We start from the raw sequence: 22,815 nt of genomic DNA, 5'->3' as shown, positions 1-22,815 counted from the left end.
ACTCTCTCTCACCGAACTTGTTTCCTTCTATTTAAATCATACTACTTCCGCTGATAATTTGAATGCTTGCGCGTTCTACTCAAATTTACATATTCTGGCATTGGCAGTTCCAGGGGAAAGTAAGGATTGACAGGAAAGATAGTTTAAACTTAAAATAAATGTTAGTTAAAATAAATACAAACCCTACATTTGCCGCTGCCAGAATTTGGAAAACTTGGAAGCAGGTCCTACAAACGACCTGTTGTAAGTTTATCTAATTCTGAACTAACTGGCGAAAGCCTCGTTTACACAAAAATAATCTTATGTAACAATTAAAATTCTGTTACTCTTTACAAAGGTTTCTTCTTACAGCAACTTTTCCTGGACTTCATCAATCAATCTTGGTCTTTCCTTCCAGCATCTGGAAGGAATAAGTATCAGTATCTTTCTACATACATTATAATTTACACTTTCTTGACACAATAAATTTTTGTTTTTAACGTTTCGTTTTTCTTAGTTATTGCTTACTTCACATTCATTCAATTTTTCAAGCATTAATTTAACTTTACCCTGGCTCTCCACCGTGTGTGGTGTCAAACGGGAATACTCGTGTTTTAGTCTTACAACACTTTCCCTAACCACCATGATTTGTTAGAATTCAACAACCAAATAGACACACCTTACTCGACATTCTACAACTCAATGAGCTACTTTAATATTCTTAAAAATTCAAATGTAGGTGGAGAACCCTACAAAACACATTCATTCTAACTTCCCCCTCATTCATCTTTTAAACATGCAGGCTTTCGCTCTAAAGCATGACTTTACAGTTTAATACTTAAATTTTGACTTCATTGCTTTTAAGCATTCACTTTTAGCATCTACAATTTTATGCTTCTAGACTAAATTCTACTTTTACATAACATGCAAGTATTTACATACATTTACAAAAGTTTAATACATATGCTTTTTACAATTTACCATAAAATGATTAAGAGAAAATAAATTTTTACTTTACTCATCCTTCGCCAAGCTGGCGGCACTGAAACTAAAATTCTTATTAGTACATACAAGAATACGAAGTTATTTTTATCTCCGGCCAAATTTTGGCTTTAACATAACAGAATTAGTCTTTCGACCAACAGAAAATGCTTGTTTTTAGCTTTTACACTTAAAGAAAATAATACTTTTGCCTTAGCTAAATAAAGTAAAACAAAACTAAGTCTCAACCGAGACATATTGACTTTCGTCAAAACATAGAACTTCGTACTTATGCATAACATTTCGGAACAAAAGAGAAAAAAAAATTATAGAAGGTTTTAACTTATCTTTGAGTTTTCGATGCTTGAAACTCCGTCATCCGTTTTTGACAAAATTGATCCCAAGTTAGAGGTGTCATGGATGTCAATCTTCTCCTTATTGATCTCCGCGTGTCGTCCCCGTTGATCTTTCTTTTGCGTCCTCTACATGCTGGCCTCTTGACGGAGTAATCGTCTGGTTGTTGGCCTTTGCGTTTCTGCCTGGGACGGCTGGTCTTGACGTCCTCCGGTCTGGAGTCCTTGAATTTCTTCTGTTCCTCGTACTTCTGTGCCTCCTGTTGGCGTTTCAGTTTCCGGAACGGCGGCCTTGCTGGCACCTGACTCTGTGGCCGTGTGCGCGTTCTCCTTGATATGTAATTTCTCCTGCCATCTTTTGTAGGTGGTGTTTTCGTCTTTACCACGGTTTCTTTACCCGGTTCATCTATATTTTTGTTTTTCTTAAACGCCGGAGTTTGAAACTCATTTTTTCTTTTTGATACCGACGTCCGGGTTGTAGAAGTGCTAGGTCTCTCTTCAGTTCTCCGTTTCTTGGGTGGTGGAATAGTTGTTGCAGTCTCTGGCCCTTCTATTTCGTTTAGACTTGAGTCCTGCAAGAAACTTTTAAGGATTTCAAAATCATTTGGATTATAGTATTTTTTCACCTGGTCGGGACTTGCTTTACAGATTTCCCCTCTCTCGTTTTTAAGATATAAGACTACTCCTTTGATTTCCTGAATTACATAGGGGCCTTCAAACTTTCGAGCTAACTTTGCCATAAAATTGTCTGGGGCACTTGATAAAGAAAATTTCCGTTTCAATACTTTATCCCCAACTTTAAAATCTGCTTCACGGCGTTTTCTATCATAATAAATTTTCTGCCTATTTCTTGCCGTATCCGAGGTTTTAAGCGCCTGATCAATTAGTTTTTGCACGTCCTTTTGTTTGAATTCCTGCTCTCTTTGTTGCACAAAGAATAATTTATCTAAAGGCGTAATTAACTTTCTGCCTAAAAATAATTCTGCTGGAGTTTTTCCCGTAGTATCATGATGTGCCGTTCTTAAAGCATAAGCTAATTCATTTATGTAGCCATCCCAGCGCTTGTGATGTGTGCTAACGTAACTGCGAATTATTTTTACAATGTTTTTATTAACTCTTTCTGCTATGTTAGCCTGTGGTCTATACGGAACCATTTTGATATGGCGTATATCAAGTCCATTGCATATGTTTTCAAATATTTGACTAATGAATTGTTTTCCGTTATCGCTAATGACTTTTATCGGTGCACCGTATTTTAAAATGTATCTGTGTAAGAATGCATCTGCGACTGTTTTGGCTGACGCGCGTTTAAGTGGAACAATTTCTGTCCATTTTGAAAAATGATCTACTATTACTAAAAGAAAACGATTTTTGTTTAACTCGCTCTGGGGGAAGGGACCAAGAAGATCTATGCCTAAAATTTCATTCGGAAATGTAGCGCGAATGCTATTTAAGTACCCGGCCGGGCTGTAATTAATATCATTTATTAACTGACATTGATTGCAGGACCTGACATACGCCGTTACTATTTTGTATAATTGCGGGAAATATACCGCCTCGCGTACCCTTTTTAAAGTCTTTCTGACCCCGAGGTGGCCCGCTGTTTTTTTTTCGTGCAACTCCCTCAAAATGCTTAATCGAAGCGAGGCTGGGATGACTGGCTTATACTCAAGATTTTCGTTCGTTGTTTTCGTATAGAATAATAAATTATCTATTATTTCATAGTTTTTTGCTCTATTTCTTATCGCATCGATATCTGTATGCTCAAAGCCTTCGGGGTCTTTCAAATAAGCATAGATATTTCCAAATTCAGGATCAGCTTTCAGTTCAGTAATAACCGTATCTCTAGAATCTAAAATTTTTGAAGTCAACACAGCGCATTTAAGTTCATTACCTTCCTCGTCCAGTTTTATACGAGAAAGTGCGTCAGCTACATTGTTTTCCTTACCCGGTTTATATTTTATTGTGATATTATATTCTTGGAGTTTTAAAGCCCATCTTATTAACCTGGGCGTTAGGTTTTTTCCCGAGTAAAGTCTACCAACAGCCGCATGATCCGAAAAGACAGTTACTGGCGATTTGCCGAAATAAACTCGAAATTTGTGTACAGCCATTAATACGGATAATGTTTCTCTTTCTGTAGCTGTATAATTCCTTTGTGTTTGATTCAATGTTTTACTAAAAAATGCCAGCGGATGGTTATTTTGCATAAGAACCGCACCCACCGCATAGTCTGATGCATCTGCCGCAATTTCCAGGTTTTCGTCCCCCTCAGGGAATTTTAAAACAGGGGCATTAATAAGCGCTTCTTTTAATCTTTCAAAAGCCGTGTTAGCTTCCGCTGTCCACGTAAATTTACGCTTTTTTCTTTTGATTACTAAGAGTGGTTCAACAATATTAGCGAAATCTTTTATGAAAGATCGATAGTAAGAACATAGTCCAAGGAAAGACGAAAGTTTCTTGGCGGTGTTGGGCGGTGGGAAATTCTTAATAGCTTTTATTTTTGAATCTTGCGTTTCTATACCCTTTTGCGAAATTTTATAACCAAGATATTTAAGTTCTTTAGTTGCGAACTTGCATTTTGAGGCGTTAATTGTAAGACCGGCCTCTTTTAACAATTTAAAAACTTGTTCGAGATCACTAATGTGTTGTTCCAACGTACTACTCGTTATAATTATATCATCTAGATAAATTAAAGTCGATTTTCCTAGGACAGGCTTTAGAACAATGTCCATAGCTCTCTGGAATGTTGACGGGGCCCCACACAACCCAAAAGGCATGCGTAAAAATGCATAAGTGCCCGATTTTGTTATAAACGCGGTTTTATGTATATCTTCGGGTCTCATAGCTATTTGATAGTAGCCAGACGTTAAGTCCAAAGTAGACATATATCTCGTCGATTTGATCTGTCTAATGATCTCGTCTATAACCGGCAAAGGGTAAACTGGGAATTTAGTTATGCTATTTAGTTTTCTATAATCGATAGCAAACCTCCAAGCCCTTTTATCCGAAGGAGGAAACTCGTTCTTTTTCCTACATAGTACGACTGGACTCGCGTATTCACTATTTATGGGCGTTATTATTTTATTCTTTAACATCTCCTGAATATGTTCTTCGATGATTACGTCTTTTTGTTTGTCATAGCGGTAAGGTTTAGTGCTACAAGGTTTTTCGGCATTTAATTGAATCTTGTGAGTTACAATCTGACAGTTTCCCGGCTTTTCTGAAAACAAATGAGAAAAATTACTCACCACTTGCTGTATTGCTTTACTTTCCTGGTCATTCAAATGGCTAAGGTCCAATTCAGGTGTCTCCACCGGTTCCACCACCCTCTGGTCCATCTCCAGCACCACGGAACTATCTTGAAAATTTAATTTGGCCCTCGCGGCCCTTAAAAAGTCCATACCTAAAATAAGAGAGTGTTGGAGGTGTTTCACCACAAAAATTAATACTTTGAGATTTTCCTCTTTTACCTGTACGTTTAATGCTACTTTCCCGATGCAGTGACATGTTTTTCCTTGCGCCGCTATAATTTCCGTATTTCTGGTTTTAAAGAGTCGTATCCTATAAAAATTCTTTTTGAAGAACTTTTCACTCATGAAATTGCCTTCTGCCCCTGTATCGATGAGGTTGGCGATGTACATCGCCAACCAGGACTTGTATAATTGGTAGCTGTGAGTTTTTTACGATGACTGTATTTAGATGTCTATTTGAGGGTTTTTCTAAAACTTCCGGGGTCTGGACCCTCCCTTTCACAGGCCCCTCTAGTCGTTTAAAGCTTTCCTTTCAATCTGTGTCTTCTGGGTACGCGGATGCTTATTTTCAAATTTTCTTTTTGGGCCTTGCCCTTCAAGTTTCGATGCGTTAGCTTGATAGTTCTTTCCCCCATATGAGCGATTTCCATTTCTTGTTTCCTCCTTCCTTCTGGTACTTTGAGAATATGTTTTCCCTCTCGCTCTTTCCGCGATTCTGCGATTTTGAAACTTCACCGCCAATTCGAAAAGTTCCTGCAATGTGGTTGGGTTTCTAATTTCAAAGTAGTCTTGGACAGCGGGTAACAATCTTGGTAATATTATTTCAATAATCTCCGCATCGGGTTTTTTCCCATACAACATATCCGTTAGCTTGATTTTTCGTAAAATAAAGTCCGTCAATTGTGCTGTATCCCGTTGATAGAAACTATATAGCTCGGCTTCCAGCCGTGCGCGATTTTTCACTATGGGGAAGGCCTTTACTAACGATTTTTTGAAATTTTCAAAAGTATACGTCGGGCTTCCAAATTCACCTAGCAGAAATTTGCCTATATTTTTCCACCATAGCGCGGCCTGTCCTCTTAGTGCTGATGTGGCGATAGCAACTTTTTGTCTTTCGGGCACAGGATAGAGCTGAAAGTGGTTTTCTATACCTTCTAAAAATACGGACACCGAATTTTTTCCGTCGAAATAGACGTTTGGCTTGATTGATGCTCTCAAAGTCTGGACCAGGTATCCAAATCCTTCTAACTGCGTTGTCATTTCTTGGTGTTGTCCAGCGGCTTCCATCCAGTTTTCGGCCATTTCAGTTCGATAAGTGTTCGGGCGCCAATATAACGTTGCGCGCCTCTAACTAGCACGCAACCAAGAGGTGACTGTGAAAGCTTGTATAAACCACAGAGTCTTATAAAGGGTTTAAGTCCCTTTTTATTCAACGTACTAATTTACAATTGCGTTCTCTTGACGCTTACAAACGGTGCCAACTCGGCAGTCAAAATAAAAATAAAAACCTGAAAAGAAATTAAAGACAATATTCTAACTACGAGGCTCTCTCAAATAACTAACTCACCGCGTTTTACAATACGGCTGCTAATTCAGCAGACTTGAAGCTCACTGGAACAATTGCAACTACTTCCCGCCAAGCACATAGGCCGCAACGCGGGGTTTTTCAAATCTCTATAACTACCTCCGCGCTCGCTAAGTAAGAATAACTCTCTCTCACCGAACTTGTTTCCTTCTATTTAAATCATACTACTTCCGCTGATAATTTGAATGCTTGCGCGTTCTACTCAAATTTACATATTCTGGCATTGGCAGTTCCAGGGGAAAGTAAGGATTGACAGGAAAGATAGTTTAAACTTAAAATAATTGTTAGTTAAAATAAATATAAACCCTACACGACAAAATATAAGAGCTTTCATTTATCTTCAAAGTTTAAGTTATTGGCTGAGAAAAATTGGTAACTCATTGTAGTTGCTTTGTAGTTAACACTAAAACTAATGCAGCTATAATTGCAACTGTAATACAGTGATTTTGTTCGAATTACAATATAACTTCAAAAACTATTAGATTTTTGGTTCAGCAATAATAAGACTGCTTTTAATAGTGCTACTTCAAATTGGATTCAAATTCTGGCAAACAATCTAAATATTTTCCTATTTCCCTGGATTTTCTTGTGTAACATGAATACAAGCTAGTTTCTTTTAGAAAGTTCTCTATGAATATATCACTCTTCTTAAATGCCTAAGGAAGCATTCAATTAAATAAAGACTTTTTTAACCAATAAATCAACTAGTACAGTACAAAGTCCGGAATCCGGACTCGTCGGGAGTTCGGCAATTCCGGATTTGGGATTTTTCCGTATACTAGATCATCAGTTTAAATCTAGTAAGATGGCATGTAGAAATTATAAAATTAAAAATATGAAATCACGATTTACGAAAAAGTGAAGTTTATGATCTAAAGGGTATCAAAATTAAAAAAAAAAAAAAAAAGAGCTTAATATTTATTTGTTTACCCTATTAAAGATTTCTTTCAATGCAAGTTGTTTCACGTTGCTTCTTTTTTTGTGCTAATACTTCCTCTTTCATTCTGTAGACAGACATAAGCTCTTGTTGAGTTACATTGTTGAAATCCTGTAACTGCTGCTTCGAGAATTCCGACTAACTTGTCAATCGAAATTTTTTCGTTTTCAGTAACTTCTCTATCACTTTCTTCACTATCGGTAGCGGTATTTCTGGATCTAGAACCATACTACAGATTTCAACATTCTTTAAATGATTGATGATTATGAAACATTGTCATCACAATGGAAAACTTGTTTTATATCATCTTTACTTTTTACCGCTTCCCCAAATTTCGGTTGATATTTAGATTATGGTAACTTGGCGATTTTTTGGCGAAAATTTGGCGACCAACTCTGCTACAGCAACCCTCTATTTTTTTTTTCGCCGCCATTTTGTCTTCACGAAGTAAAGACATGTTTCTTTTCTTTTTATTTACTCAACACTTTTTCCAACAATCTACTAGCCGAATTACACTTATGCTAGAAATTTTATGTAACAAAACTGCTTAATCATGACAAATATTAACTGCAAAATTGGGAAAAAGTGCACAATCGCAAACTCCTTGCGCGTTTTTCAGAATAGCACATACACATAAACCATGTACACGTCGATTTATTTTTACTTAAAAAAAATCCCAGAATTGCACAAAAATGGCATTGCGCACACTCTTCACTATATCCATGTACACTGCTTTTTTCTCATAAATTAGAAAAATTTCACGAAAATACAAGAAAATTTTGTGAATCTTTAAATCCGGTAAAAAGAACATATATGAAATTACCTGATCGCGAAAAATATATAACCTTTCCAAAGATGAACATTTCCACGTATAAAATAAATAAAATATCCAAAAACTTTTACCTCTAAATTATCTATTATATTATAAACGTCACCAACGAATTCATACAGCAAACATTACAAATGGTTACAAATACTTAGTGTCAAATATTTAAATTATTTCCATGCACGTTTACTTCAACTGAAACGTATACCAAATTCCTACAAACATAAAATTCACAAAATAACTACCATTTAATTAAAATATCACTAAACCATGTACACGTCGACTTATTTTTACTTAAAAAAACATCCCAAAATTGCACAAAAATGGCATTGCGCACACTCTTCACTATATCCATGTACACTGCTTTTTTCTCATAAATTAGAAAAATTTCACGAAAATGCACGACAATTTTTTGAATCTTAAAATCCGGTAAAAAGAACATATATGAAATTACCTGATCGCGAAAAAGTATATACCCTTTCCAAAGATGAACATTTCCACGTATAAAATAAATAAAATACCCAAAAACTTTTACCTCTAAATTATCTATTATATTATAAATGTCACCAACGAATTCATAACGCTAACATTACAAATACTTAGTGTCAAATATTTAAATTATTTCGATGCACGTTTACTTCCACTCAAACGTATACCCTGTTTCACACAACACAGAATAAAGCTAAATACAAAATTTCCAGATTTTTTCGAGATTTCCCCCTTTTTCCGATTAAAGAACTGTAATTCGTCCATTAATGTCACATGACATATCTCATGATCTCTCATTTCCCTCACACAAAATAATGCGTAATCGGAACTGAGTACTTCTCACATTATTACCAAAGTCCTAGGTAGTAACCTTTATCGCCTCCAAAATGTCACCAAACTACCAGTTACCATATTCCAAAGATCAGCCCAAATTTCTTTACAAAATCCGTTAATTGCAAAATTTCACCTTTGTTTTGCGATATACGAAAACCTTTAAAATTAGCGGCTATCATCGTCAAATTTTGCTATCCTTCACGATACATACTTGGCTATGCGTCATGAGCTTGGCGACTAACGACAATTTGTTCCGTTAAATTTTATCTCGCTTCTATGGCGCACTGAGACAATTAAGCCTGAAATTGTACTAGTTTAGTTATTTATTATACTTATGTCTATTTCTTGCACATGCTTAAAGCTTATCAGAGTTTTGAAGAAATATATTCCCACATATAGTTAAGCCTTTTTGAGGGCCGGCGCTAGATATCTTAACTCCTGATGCGGTCTCTGTGGGTCCTAAATTCTGCGATTCGGCGCGGCCATATGAGCCTTGGCGCTGGTTCTGGATTCACGTGAAAAACAAATCAATTATTCTTAATTCAATTAGCCCTAAATGTAATCTTTGGGTCCATGAGTATTTCAACAAAATCTATTTTTAGCATATGAAAAGAAATTTTTGGTAAATTTTTCCTCGTCAACATTTTTAGTGCATTTAACTTAAATGTGTATTTATTGCCAAGCGTAATATCAACATAAAAGGTTACCATACACCTTTATTATTCAATTACTAACATAAAAAAATGTTTAGGCATCGCTACATGAGTCATTACTCAAGTTGTCATGTTTTGATAAACATGCGGTGATGGAAGGAAAGTATAATAAAAATAATGATTCGCCAGTTTGGCGTCAGATCAACGATGTGTCTTTATGGAATGTTTAGGTTTGAGATGGGTGCCAAGCAGATACGCAGAAACGGAGCCAAATTATTGATCGTACAGATTTATGCTAAAATGATTGTTTCTTCAATAGTAAGGTATTTAATTTAGTGTCGAAGTAAAATTAAGAATCAGAACTCTCCAGATGTTTTATTATGCGCGGAGGGGGGAATCAAATGCACATGTGTAAATCCTACCAGTAAAACGTTGTTGGTGGTTTTGAGGTCCGGATTTTAGATCATTCCGAATAATGGACGTCCGGATTTCGGACTTACTACAGAACATATTATCATAGCATACCTGATTAATTTGCTATTGCTTAGAAGGTGAAAAAATCATATGAAAATGCACATTTTTATCATACAGTTAGTTATAAAGTGGCGCCCTAACAGGAACTATCAGGACTATTCATCATTTTGGCAAACATGTTTGTGTCCTGATGTAGAACAGTGAGTTTACTTTAAGCTATGTTCGTAGAAATTGTAGAAGATACAACACGGATGGGAAGAGTTTAATTACCCTTTATTCTTTTCAATTTACAGCTGCTCCCGCACTTCGGGAAACAAAGACCAATACTTGTGGTCTAAACGTAAAACAATAAGAATTACAAACTAACTAAATTAAGTAAGAGCTAAACTCAAATGCTTTACAAAGAATATAAACATGAGAATTGGCCTTTACGGACGCAGCACGCAGAAACTACAATACGTCTTCAATATCAAGAGGACTAAATTTCTGGCTTTAAAGGCGGACAGCAATTGACTGAAAAGCGAGCGTGAAATAAGGTGGCGAGAAGTCTTTCTCTTTCTTGGCTAAAAGCCACAACTTAAATACTTAAGAGTTTGCAAGCCCAATTTGCATACTAAAACTAACCGCGTTCATTGTGGCCGGAAGTGAAAAATAAGAGGGGGCAGTAAAGTTTTAAAATACAATAAACGTCAGTAAAATTTAAAATCCTTGTAATGCTACTGATAATTTTTCTAAAAATCTATTTGTTACATAAATTAATCCTTCACACATGTTATGTTTGTAAAAGTATCGTTATTAGTCTTCTGTGAGAGAATATTATTGTGGAAATCAAATAAAAATCCAGTATTTTAATTACGCTAAGATTCAAATATAAAAATTTGAAGACTTTTCTAACCTATTATGTACGTTTCTTATGTGTTGAAATTGAGAAATAATTCCAAATTTTATTAGATTAATAAAAAAGTTAAAAATTATATACATTACAAAGTCCGAAATCCGGACATCTATTATTCGGAATAATATAAAATCCAGACTTCAAAACCACCAACAACGTTTTACTAAGCTTTACGCATGCGCACTTAATTCCCTACTCCGCGCATAATAAAACGGAGAGTCCAGATTCTTAATTTCAGTTCGACACTAAATAAAATACCTTGTTATTGAAGAAACAATCATTTTAGCATAAATTTGTACGATCAGTAATTTGGCTCCGTTTCTGCGTATCTGCCTTAGCACACATCTCAAACCGAAACATTCCACATAGATACATCGTTGATCTGACGCCAACCTGGCGAATCTCTATTTATTATACTCTCCTTTCATTATCGCATGCTTATCAAGACATGGCAACTTGAGTAATAACTCATGTAGCGATGCCGAAACAATTTTTTTATGTTAGTAATTGAATAATAAAGGAGTATGGTTGTTATGTTGACGTTACGCTCGGCGATGATTACAGATTTAAGTTAAATGCGCTAAAAACTGTTGACGAGGAAACATTTACCAGAAAATTTCTTTCCATATGCTAAAACTAGATTTTGTTGATGATACTGATAGACCCAAATATTACATTTAGGGCTATTTAAATTCAGAATAACTGATTTGTTATTCACATAAACCCAGAAAACAGCGCCAGGGCTCCTATGGCCGCACCGAGTTGCAGAATTTGGGACTCCCAGAGACTGCATCAGGCAGCAAGATAGCTAGCGCCGGTCCTCAATAAGGCTTAAGTATATGTAGAACTCTGATAAGCCTTAAGCATGTGCAAGAAATAGACATAAGTATAATAAATAACTAATACAATTCAGGCTTAATTGTCTCAGTGCGCTATAGAAGCAAGATAAAGCTCATGATGCACAGCCAATATATAATGAATGATAGCTAAATTTGATGATGATAGCAACTAATTTTAAAGGTTTTTCGGATATCGCAAAACAATGGTGAAATTTTCCAATTAACGGATTTTGTAAAGAAATGTGGAGAAGCGGGCAATAAATGAAGATGATATAAAAGAAGTTTTTCATTGTGATGACAATGCTTCTCAACCATCAATCAATTAATGAATGGCAAATTCTGTAGTATGGTTCTAGAGCCAGAAAATAAGGCTTCCGGTAGTGAAGAAAGTGACAGAGAAGTTACTGAAAACGAGAAAATTTCGATTGACAAATTAGTCGGAATTCTCGAAACATCAGTTACAGGACTTCAACAGTGTAACTAAACAAGGGTGTCGCGCCACTATCGAACTCCATGAGAGGTAAGTTTCTTTGTTACGGAATGGCAACGAGAGAGATTGTTGTTCAGAAAAGATGAATGATCGAACTGCGTTGTAACGATCATTTTTGTGGATGTTGCGTATTGTAAAATGAACCTATTACACTGTGCTAAATAGTATTAAAATGCTATATATTAAAAGATCTTTCATCTGATCTAAATTTTAACACACCGCTCATTATTTTCTCTTAAACTCACAATGTTCACGACATTTCTGGCGCCCCCGGGTGGGCGTGTTTGTTGGAAACATGTTGGATGAAACAATAGATAGGCTAAGTTGATTACCTTATACTTCCGTTTTGAAGTTATTGATTATTGTTTTACTGAAGTTTAAAATACTTTTCTTGCCTAATTTTTATCTGAATATTTTAAACTTTTATGACAAAATGGAAGTGATGAAAAGAAACAAAACTGCGCAACGTTCAGCTTTTACTAAAGCATATAAAAAACTAGATGAACTTTTAAATGATGATAATGTTGATTATGAAGAAGCAGAAATGTGCTTTTATTTGTTCAAGAAAAAGGCAGAAACATTAGAATTGACGCACAGTGCTTATTTAGATACTATAACTGATGATAAAGAATTCGAAACAGAATTTGAAATAACAGAAGACTATCGAGAGAAGGCTGTTAGGATACAGTTAAAATCGGAACGATTTCTCGATAATATTAAGAGTAAATTAAACGAAATCCAAAATACATCGTCAGAGAGTAGTCAGAAATTAGTTACTGATGAAAATACATGTAAAACTTTATGCCAATGCCTACCGAAAGTAGAACTTTATAAGTTCGCAGGTGATTTAAAAAATTGGCTTACATTTTGGAATCAGTTTAAAAACATACACGAAAATAATAACTTAACGAATGCAGACAAATTCCATTATTTGATACAGTCAACAAAAATTAAATCAGAAGCTAGAGATATTGTAGAATCTTTTCCGGTGACGAACGAAAATTATCCTTTGGCTATAGAAAGCCTTACTGAGAGATATGGGCGTAAAGAACTTTTAATTGATTTTTATGTTCGAGAGTTAATAAAACTTGTTTTGGATAACGCAGCGAAAAGGAAGCAGGATTCTTTGAGTAGTTTGTATAACAAACTTTCAACACAACTTAGAGCCCTGAGCAGTCTTGGTGTAACGACTGATCAGTGTGGAACAATTTTATATCCTCTTGTGGAAAGTGCTATTCCTATTCACGTATTGCGATCGTTTGAAAGACAACGAAAAATTACTGAATCTGAACGAAACATTTCGAGTCTTGATGCAATAATTGAATTTCTGAAAAGCGAAGTTCAGGCAGAAGAAAAAATTAAATTAAGCAGAGCGGATATTTTTTCTAAGTCTGATCGTAAACACTTGGCAACTAGCCAAAATATTCCTTCCGCGTCGGATTTGATGAATCATGAAGCAATACCTTCTTGTTCGTTTTGTTTAAAAGATCATGAAACGCGTAATTGTAAAAAGGCGTTTTATAATCCGTTAGATGAAAAAATGTCTGCGGTAAAAAAGAAAGGTTTATGCAGAATATGCTTTGTTAAAGGTCACCTCAGTAACAAGTGTCGATCAAGTGTTAAGTGTCGGATTTGTTCAAAAAGGCCTGTGAAATTTTTTTGTCCTAGTCTTGAATGTAATAAGTCTAGTGAAATGCATAACCAGGAAAATGATGAGAAAAAAGAGAAAACAATCGATTGTTTGCATTCGCGTGCTACGAATGAAGTTTTCCTTCAGACCCTAGTTGTAAACATAGAGGGTAAGAATAAAAGGCGTAAAGTTAGATTAATGATTGATACGGGTAGCTCAAAAAGTTATGTTTTAAAGTCTACTGCAGAAGAAATGGGTTTTGACTTGCAATGGGAGGAAGAATTTAGTCACTCTTTATTTGGTGGAACGAAAACTGAAATTTATAAACATAAATGTTTCAAGATTTATTTGAGTAGTCTTGATGGTAAATATTCGTGTAAATTAGATGCTGTAGACCATGATGTTATTTGTAATGATATTTCAAGTATAAGATACGGTTCTTGGATTCGCGAATTAGGAAATAAAGGAATACGCTTAACTGATACCCAAGGGAATCCAGGCCCTATTGAAGTACTGTTAGGGGTAGACGTTGCAGGGAAGTTATTTACTGGCAAACGAGAACTAAGAACAGGTTTAGTGGCTATAGAAACAAAATTGGGTTGGACTTTGATGGGTAAAGTACCTCAATCCGAACATCAGCACAATGTAAATATGACTATAGTTTCTATGTTATCTCAAGAAGACCTGCCTATTTCATCGTTGTGGGACTTAGAATTATTGGGTATCCGAGATCCTGTTGAACAAAAAACTAAAGAAGAGTCAAGAAGAGCTATTATGGGTCATTTCCAAGAAACAGTTCGTCAATTAGAAAATGGTAGATACGAGGTTGATATGCCTTGGAAGATTGAGCATGCAGTCTTACCTGACAATTATGACCTATCTTTGAAAAGACTCGAATCTACTACGAAGAAGTTGGAAAAAATCGGATATCGTGAAAGGTATCATGAAGTCTTTAATGAATGGCTGCAGGAAGGAGTGATTGAAGAAGTTCCCCAAAAGGAGTTGTCTTTACCCGTTGTTCATTACCTCCCATATCGTCCAGTCATTAAGGAAACGTCCCCGCTATCTTCCATGAAAATTAGACCCGTTTTTGATGCTTCGGCAAAGCTTTCTAATCAGGTATCTCTAAATGATTGCTTAGAGACTGGAATTAATTTGATTGAAACTATTCCGTCTATTCTAGCAAGATTTCGCTTACATGAAATTGGTGTGATTTCAGATATCAGAAGAGCGTTTTTACAGATATCTCTAAATGAAAGAGATCGAGATTTTTTACGATTTCTTTGGTATGGTGATGATGGTAGAGTGAAGACATTTCGTCACACCCGTGTGGTATTTGGCATTACTTGTAGTCCATTTTTGCTGATGGTGGTTATTGACCATCATTTATCCAAAGAAACGTGGAAAGAAAAATATTCTGAAGAATTTCTTAAAAAATTACAAGATAGTTTTTATGTCGATAATTGCGTAACTAGTGTACAAAATAATGACGAACTAGAAATATTCATCGAATCTGCAACTAATGTAATGAAAGAAGAAATGTTTGATCTCAGAGGATGGGAAAGTTCTGGCATTCCTGCATTTTCAGAAAGTAAAACATCACCGGTATTAGGACTGGTTTGGGACAAAGATTTAGATACCTTAGAAATAGACACCGAATTTTTGAAATTTAATGAAAGAGAAAAAGTAACTAAAAGGAAAATGCTTTCACTAGTTAGTCGAGTATTTGATCCCATAGGTTTCCTTGCACCTGTTATGATTCAGCCTAAGATTTTGCTGCAGGCCGCTTGGAAGAGCAAAGAATCATGGGATGATGAAGTGAATGATGAAATAAAGAAAAATTTTTTAAAATGGGGAAACAACTGAAATACCTCAAAAATATAAAAATTCCAAGATGGTTAGGTGTGATGAAAGAATCCAATTTAAGTATCCATACTTTTGTCGATGCCAGCAAGACAGCTTATGCGGCATGCATTTTCTTAAGAAGTGAATCCAGTATGTGTTCAGTGACTGTTCAATTACTTCAAGCCAAATCACGAATAACTCCAACGAAGACTATTACTATACCACGACTTGAACTAAAGGCTGCTACCATAGGTGCTAGGCTGTTTAGTTCTGTGAAGCAAGCTCTAAAACTTCCCAACATCAAGACTTACTTTTGGACAGATTCTTCCACAGTTCTTGTGTGGATAACTCGTCGAGAATAGTGGTCGGTATTCGTTACAAACAGAATAAGTGAAATTAGAAAATTGACAATTTCGGAAGATTGGTTCCATATTTCAACTGACCAGAATCCAGCAGACATTTTGTCAAGAGGTTGTGGACCTAGGCAACTTCAGAAACGCAAGTGGTGGCAAGGGCCAGCCTGGTTGAAGAATCCGAAGGAGCAGTGGCCAAAGTCAGCTGTAAATATTAACGAAAAAGAAGTAGAAATAGAGAAACGAAAGTCAGTCATCTCTGCTAGTAACACAGAGCTAGAGTCAATTCCGTACAGTTAGCCAGAAGATTCTCTAGATTTTCAAAGATGATTAGGGTTATGGCTTGGATACTGCGTTTTCAACCAAAGGCCAAGGACTTAAGAAAATGTAAGGAACTTCAAAATGAAGAATTGTTAAATGCACAAAGGACTATTTTCCGTGTAATACAAAAGGAATGTTACTCTAATGAAGAAACACGAAAAAATTTGAAAGGTCTTCTAATATTTGAAGATGAAGAAGGAATTTTACGATTGAAGTCCAGATTGATAAATGAGGAAGAATCGAAAGATTTTATTTCTCCAATAATTCTACCATCGAAACACCTGGCAGTGAGAAGATTTATAGCCCAAGAACATATTGCTAACAAGCATGCTGGTACATTAACTCTACTGACTATTTTACGGGAAAGATTTTGGATAGTGAAAGGGAAAAGAACTGTCCGGAGTGTTATCAAAGAATGCTTAACATGTAAAAGGCAAAAGGTAAAACATCTTGAGGTACCTTTTCTGCCTCTTCCAAAAGACCGAACAGAAGTACCAACAGTTTTTCAAGTATCAGGTGTAGATATAGCTGGACCTCTGTTGACTGAATCTAAACAAAAGGTGTGGATAGTACTTTTTACTTGCGCCGTATTTAGAGCTGTCCATTTTGAGCTAATACCTTCACTGAGTACCAATGACTTCATCCAAGCTATGCGTAGGTTTATAGCCAGAAGAGGACGAATTTCTGTGATGTATTCAGACAATGGTACTAATTTTACAGGACTAAATAATGCTCTGAAACATTTAGATTGGACTACAATTGAAAGTGAATTTAGAGTCAACGAAATTCGTTGGAAGCTTAACCCACCCTCCTCTCCATGGTGGGGAGGCTTCTGGGAACGCTTGATTGGGATTTTGAAAGATCTTTTGAGAAAAAATCTTGGACGCTTCTGTTTGTCTTACGAGGAATTGCAGACTCTCGTCTGTGAATGCGAATCTATCATGAACAGCAGACCGTTAACTTACATATCCGAGGAACAAGATCTGAAGACCTTGACCCCCTCAATGTTTCTTCAGGACATTCCATTAAATGATGTTCCTGATTTGGATCAAATTGAAAAGACTAATATTGTTTTGAGATGGAGACATATTCAAAAGGTTCGTGAAAATCTAAAACGAAGGTTTAAAAGGAAGTATCTGGGTTTCCTTCGTTCTTCAGTTAACAAAAGAGAAGATAAAATAAATGTAGGTGACATAGTGTTAATTGGTACAGATGATAAAAAAAGGCTCCATTGGCTGCTAGGGAGAGTACTGGAACTCTTTCCAGGAAAAGATGGAATCATCAGACTTGTGAAACTGCGAAACTGAAAAGGGAAACATATTAAGACCAATCCAACGACTGTACCCTTTGGAATTGACCACAAATTACGAGCAAGTCGTATCGGAACCTCAGAAGGTTCCGGAAGTGATAGCTGAAAAACCTGAGCTTAATACTGACTCTAATGAAACTATTCGCGTGTCTCGCTCAGGACGAAAAATAAAACCAGTTAAAAGACTGGATTTATGAACTTCTAAACAAAATTTTGAACTTTCTGTGTTTGAACTCTAAAATATTGATTTCAATTTGCATTCTAATATTTTGAAATATTTCTATTATTATTATGTACGTTATTGTTATCTCAAAATTGTATGTATGTATTATCATTATATTACTGTTTTGAGTTTTTATCCCCAAACTCAAGGTGCGGAGAATGTCGCGCCACTATCGAACTCCATGAGAGGTAAGTTTCTCTGTTACGGAATGGCAACGAGAGAGATTGTTGTTTAGAAAAGATGAATGATCGAACTGCGTTGTAACGATCATTTTTGTGGATGTTGCGTATTGTAAAATGAACCTATTACACTGTGCTAAATAGTATTAAAATGCTATATATTAAAAGATCTTTCATCTGATCTAAATTTTAACAAACCGCTCATTATTTTCTCTTAAACTCACAATGTTCACGACAAAGGGATTATGTCTGTCTACAGAATTAAAGAGAAAGTATTAGCACAAAAAACGAAGCAACGTAAACAACTTATATTGAAAGAAATGTTTAATAAGGTAAACAAATAAGTGTTAAGTTTTTTTGTAAATTTTGATACCCTTTAGATCATAAATACTCCACTTTTTTATAAATCGCTATTTCATATTGTTAATTTTATAATTTATACATGCCATCTTACTAGACTTAAACTGATGATTAATGTCGAGAAAAATCCCAAATCGGGAATCGCCAAAATCCCGACGAGTCCGAATTTTGGACTTTGTACTGTATTAACCTTTTCAAATACGATTTTTACTATCAGTTTACTTAATACATTTTAGAAAAATTTAAAAGATCAAATTATAAATCTGTTAGTATTTAGGAACTTCACAGTATTTCGAATTATAATTTGTTAGTATTTAAGAACTTTAAAAAAATACGCATCTGAATTTTGAAGCTTGTGGCTTTGTAGGCTAAATTTGGGTACCTTATATTAGAAAAAAAAAAAAAAAAAAAAAAAAAAAAAAGAAAAAAGCATAAGCAACATATTTTCGGCACAGGGAAATTTCAGAAAACCTTTTTCATGTGCATTTGTTACTTGGTGATGAGAAAATAAACGCTCTCTGTAATTTTCAGTGCTAGCGGAATGTTTTATACAGCAAATAATTTTTGGTTTTTGAAATACAACACCGTAAAAAAGGCACAGTTGATTGACTAGTACACTTTTTTGGGGGCGACTCAAAATTTTATTACTCATGCCACATGAGAAACCTCCGAATTTTTCCTATTCACTCTATTGCCTTTTATAAAAACAAAAGTTAGAAAACTAGTACAAATCTAAACAAAAAAGATAATATCATCCAGATACAAAAAGAGGCATATGAGCGGAAAATGAATCAAAAACAAACCCTTTAATTGTTGGCATAAAAAAATTGGTAACCAAAACAGTCTTCGGTGATGGCTTGTTCTGATTGGTTGAATTTCTTCAGTTCCCGGCGGGTTTTAGCCGCCCGTGGATATTCAACATCTTTGAAAAAATTTGTATTAATTTATTAAAGCCTCATAACTAAATTTTAGCTATGTTTGCTAGAAAATTGTGTAAAAGATTTAAATACTTTCTTTGATGAATTACCTTTATTTCTTTCAGAAATACATTTCATACAATAAAAAACACATTTTACAGAAGCAGGATATTGTAAAAAAGCATCATTATATACAACATCAATCTTTTTATTATATAAGTTACGAAATTTCCAAAGATTATCAGGAATAAAGTTTAATTTGAGTTTCATTTTACCTAATTTATATTCACAAAAAGGATCAAATTGATCGTTATATGTAGTAACAAACTGAATGAGTTCCAGGACCTTTAGATACATCTGAATTAATAATTCCATTTTAAATTTTGTTTAATCCTTTTAAGCAATTTATATGACATAAAAACGCCATTAAACCTTTTTTTCATACTTCTTCAATCATCTGTTCTGAAATTCTCATGGCTGATATACAATTTTCCACATTTTTTAAGTGAAAAAAAGCTGAAGCTGACCTCTTCCTGAAGCTTTAGGTAGGAAACGTTCATATGCTTCTGGTTGTTTTCTCTTGAAATTACCTAAAGTTTTGAAAATCCTTATTTTCTTTCAAGTAGGGTTTTTTTAATATTTGAGTATGAAGGTGTTCCGGATCCGATGTCCAATTTATTAATGTTTGCAGTATTTGAAGCAGTTTTGGTTTTAAAATTATCATAAGTTGATAAAGAATTTCTGGCTTAATTTGAATTAAAATATGTTTAAAGAACGCACCAACTTGTTTCTATTCGATATTCGATTTAGCTATCTGAGTTTCACTTATTGTATTTCTTTTATCATTATTTATTTATTTTCTTTTTGTTAAATTTAAATCATAACTTTGTGCTTTAGATTTATCAATCTGTAACGTTACTTCCTCTTTTTTATTATCAACAGATTTTAATTTATAAATATGTCCATCACAAAAAACTTTCTTTTTCATACAATTACTCATTTATTAAGGATAAAAACTGATCCTAATAGTGTTTCGTTTCCTCATTGGATATAACACCATTTTGACATAATTTATTTAATAATGTAACAATTTGTTTATATAAATTCTTCGATTTATATCCTTTACCTATTTTGTCAGTCATTTTTTTAAAATTTCTACCTGACAGCCCGTATCATGCTTTCTTTAGTGGTAAGAATATGTTATAAAGCATCTACATAATATTTAAATCGATGGAACGTATGTTTATTTAAGGTAACCCACCTCGTTCAAAAGGCCGATTTCGACTGAAAAACTCATTCTTTTAAAATTTAATATTTTTTAAGGCCATATTCTTAGCTATCGAAAACAGCTTTTCTCTTCTTGATATGTTGATTAGAAGTGGAGATATACCCGTTTTTCTGAGATACAACAGACCGAAAGTAACTGTCTGCCACACCGGAAGTTAAAGTTTAAAGGACAAATTAAAGGTGCAACTTCCACTTTTTTCTGTGTTATATATAAATTAAATAATTTTAAGCCTTTTGATATGTTCGGAGAATCTGGCAAAGTATTTTCATTATGTATTTTCTTTTTTACGTGTGGCAACAACATTTCAAACTTATTGTTTTGTTTACATTGAGATTTCGGTATTTCGGCTTTGTGTACAAATTTCCTGCACTAATTATCAGCTAAAGATTCATTTTTCTGCACTTTTTTTTATTCTGTTTAATAATCGAAAGTTCGAGAATGCCAAAACTTATACGTAGTCATTCAAAAAAGCGAAACTTTTACAGCGACTAATACACTAAATATGTAACTGCTGATGCTGGTAATACAACGAAACTGAAACATCTGTCTATGAAATTATCTCGAACATTTATTGCAAATGAAAAAAGTGATTTTGATAAATTAAAAGGCAATCATAACATTGAGGTTTCTATTCTTTTAAATGTTATACTCTCACTTTGTCACATATAATGCAGGAGCATTTTTAGTGAATATTTGTGTATATAATGTCATGAAACAATCTGAAAACTTTAAACGTGATTTTTGATTAGTTATTTTTTTCATGATTTCTGTTCACTACAACCATGATAACTCTAAATGTTCATTATAGAATCACTTGAAATTTTGCACACACGTTTTATGCATTATTATGCATAATGTAGACTAGCAGTTAAAAAAGTAATCCCATAGAATTTAAGTTACATCATTTTTTCTTCAATAGCGTGTGTATTTTTTAAAAAAAATTAGTGTTTACTGACATATTTGACCATATTTTGCTAGTGAATCAATATTTTCAATTTATTCTGGTTCAATACATGTTTCTAAGTAGTATGTATAAAATAAATAAATTTTAATTGGACATTAAGAAATAAACCACAAAAAGAATATAGATTTCATTTTATTAGAGGAAATGAAATGCATTTTAAATATAGCAATAGGAGAAATTGCTATGATAAAAACTGTAAAATTTTCCTTATAATCTGAAAAAAATTAGCAAAATTACAGAATTAGAGAATATACGAGAAATTATAAACATACATCGCAAAATCTGAGGGAACACTTTGGTCATTTTTGTTTTCTGAATGTGCATAAAATTATACTGTTTTAATCATTTTTAGTATTCATTTCATAACTTTTATTTCAGGAGTACATTTTTTTCATAAATATCGGGTTTTACCTAATGTTTCCAACCACCGCATATATCGTCTGCGCAAACAGTTCTCGTTGGGCAGTTTAATCATAGTTTGTCAAACGGTTTTTGGCATTTGAAAGAAAAAGACTTGCTTTAGAATACTGTATTGTAAAATTCGTAAAAAAATATCGTTATCATTAAAAACAAGGGCTCTGAAACGGAACTACCACGCTACCAGATTAGAACTATCATTTGCTTCCAGTTTTGTTGCAAAATGACAGCTACAGAATGCCACCAAATTATGTATATAGCTTTAAGCACTGTTCGACCGTCTATTGCGAAGCCTCTGTTGGCATTTCGCCAAAACACATAAATAGGATAATCGTCCAAAAGGAGCGTCAGTTAAGTGCTGCGAGGTGAGAGGTCACGTGAAAGTTCTCTCTTCAATCAACCAATCAATATCTTTTATGGCGAAATGTCGCTGTTAATTACGCGACGTCGCCGGCTCTCGACAAATGTGCCAACATGGGCGCAGAACGTGGAAATGTCCGGACGGGTTGCAGGAGTATGGAGATGTTAAGAGGGGGTGACCGGCGTCACAGGATGGAGAAAAAGCAATGACGAGCGCTGAAAACAGGAGAGGCTCAACTTAGGTGGAAATCTGATGAGTGTTGTTCGTGGTTAAAAACTTGCGAAATAATATGATAAAGTAATTTTATTCATTATCTGATAGGTACATATGAAAATACAGATACATAAAATAATAGGCAACAAAATATATAATAGTGGGAAATACAAAATAAAATTATATACACTATGTACAGGAAACAGAAAATGCTGCAAATTATGTCCGAAAATTTGAGTCAAGGGTGAGGTGGGCTGCGTAAGGTCTGAGTTTGTAATCTTCTCTAAGTGGGATATAATCGAAGACTTTAAAGTGCTGCAGATGATCGCAGGTGAGAGCCTTGTTGA

At 34.5% G+C, this 22,815-nt stretch overlaps 1 long non-coding RNA gene across 1 annotated transcript in view; it reads left to right on the top strand.

Annotated features, from left to right (window-relative positions):
• Nucleotides 1–17,813: 17,813 nt before the first annotated feature.
• Nucleotides 17,814–22,815, top strand: part of LOC146993233 (uncharacterized) — a 28,721-nt gene continuing 23,719 nt past the window's right edge. The window contains exon 1 of the long non-coding RNA XR_015038498.1: nucleotides 17,814–18,280. This is a non-coding gene — a long non-coding RNA (uncharacterized LOC146993233). The remainder of the gene's footprint in view (nucleotides 18,281–22,815) is intronic.

This window comes from Stegodyphus dumicola, chromosome X1 (genome assembly GCF_044657685.1).
Source record: "Stegodyphus dumicola isolate Sdum_Otavi_A_Nest chromosome X1, ASM4465768v1".
NCBI classification, from domain to species: Eukaryota; Metazoa; Arthropoda; class Arachnida; order Araneae; family Eresidae; genus Stegodyphus; species Stegodyphus dumicola.
The sequence above is the reverse complement of the archived record's forward strand: the minus strand, read 5'-3'. Positions and strand labels throughout refer to the sequence as shown.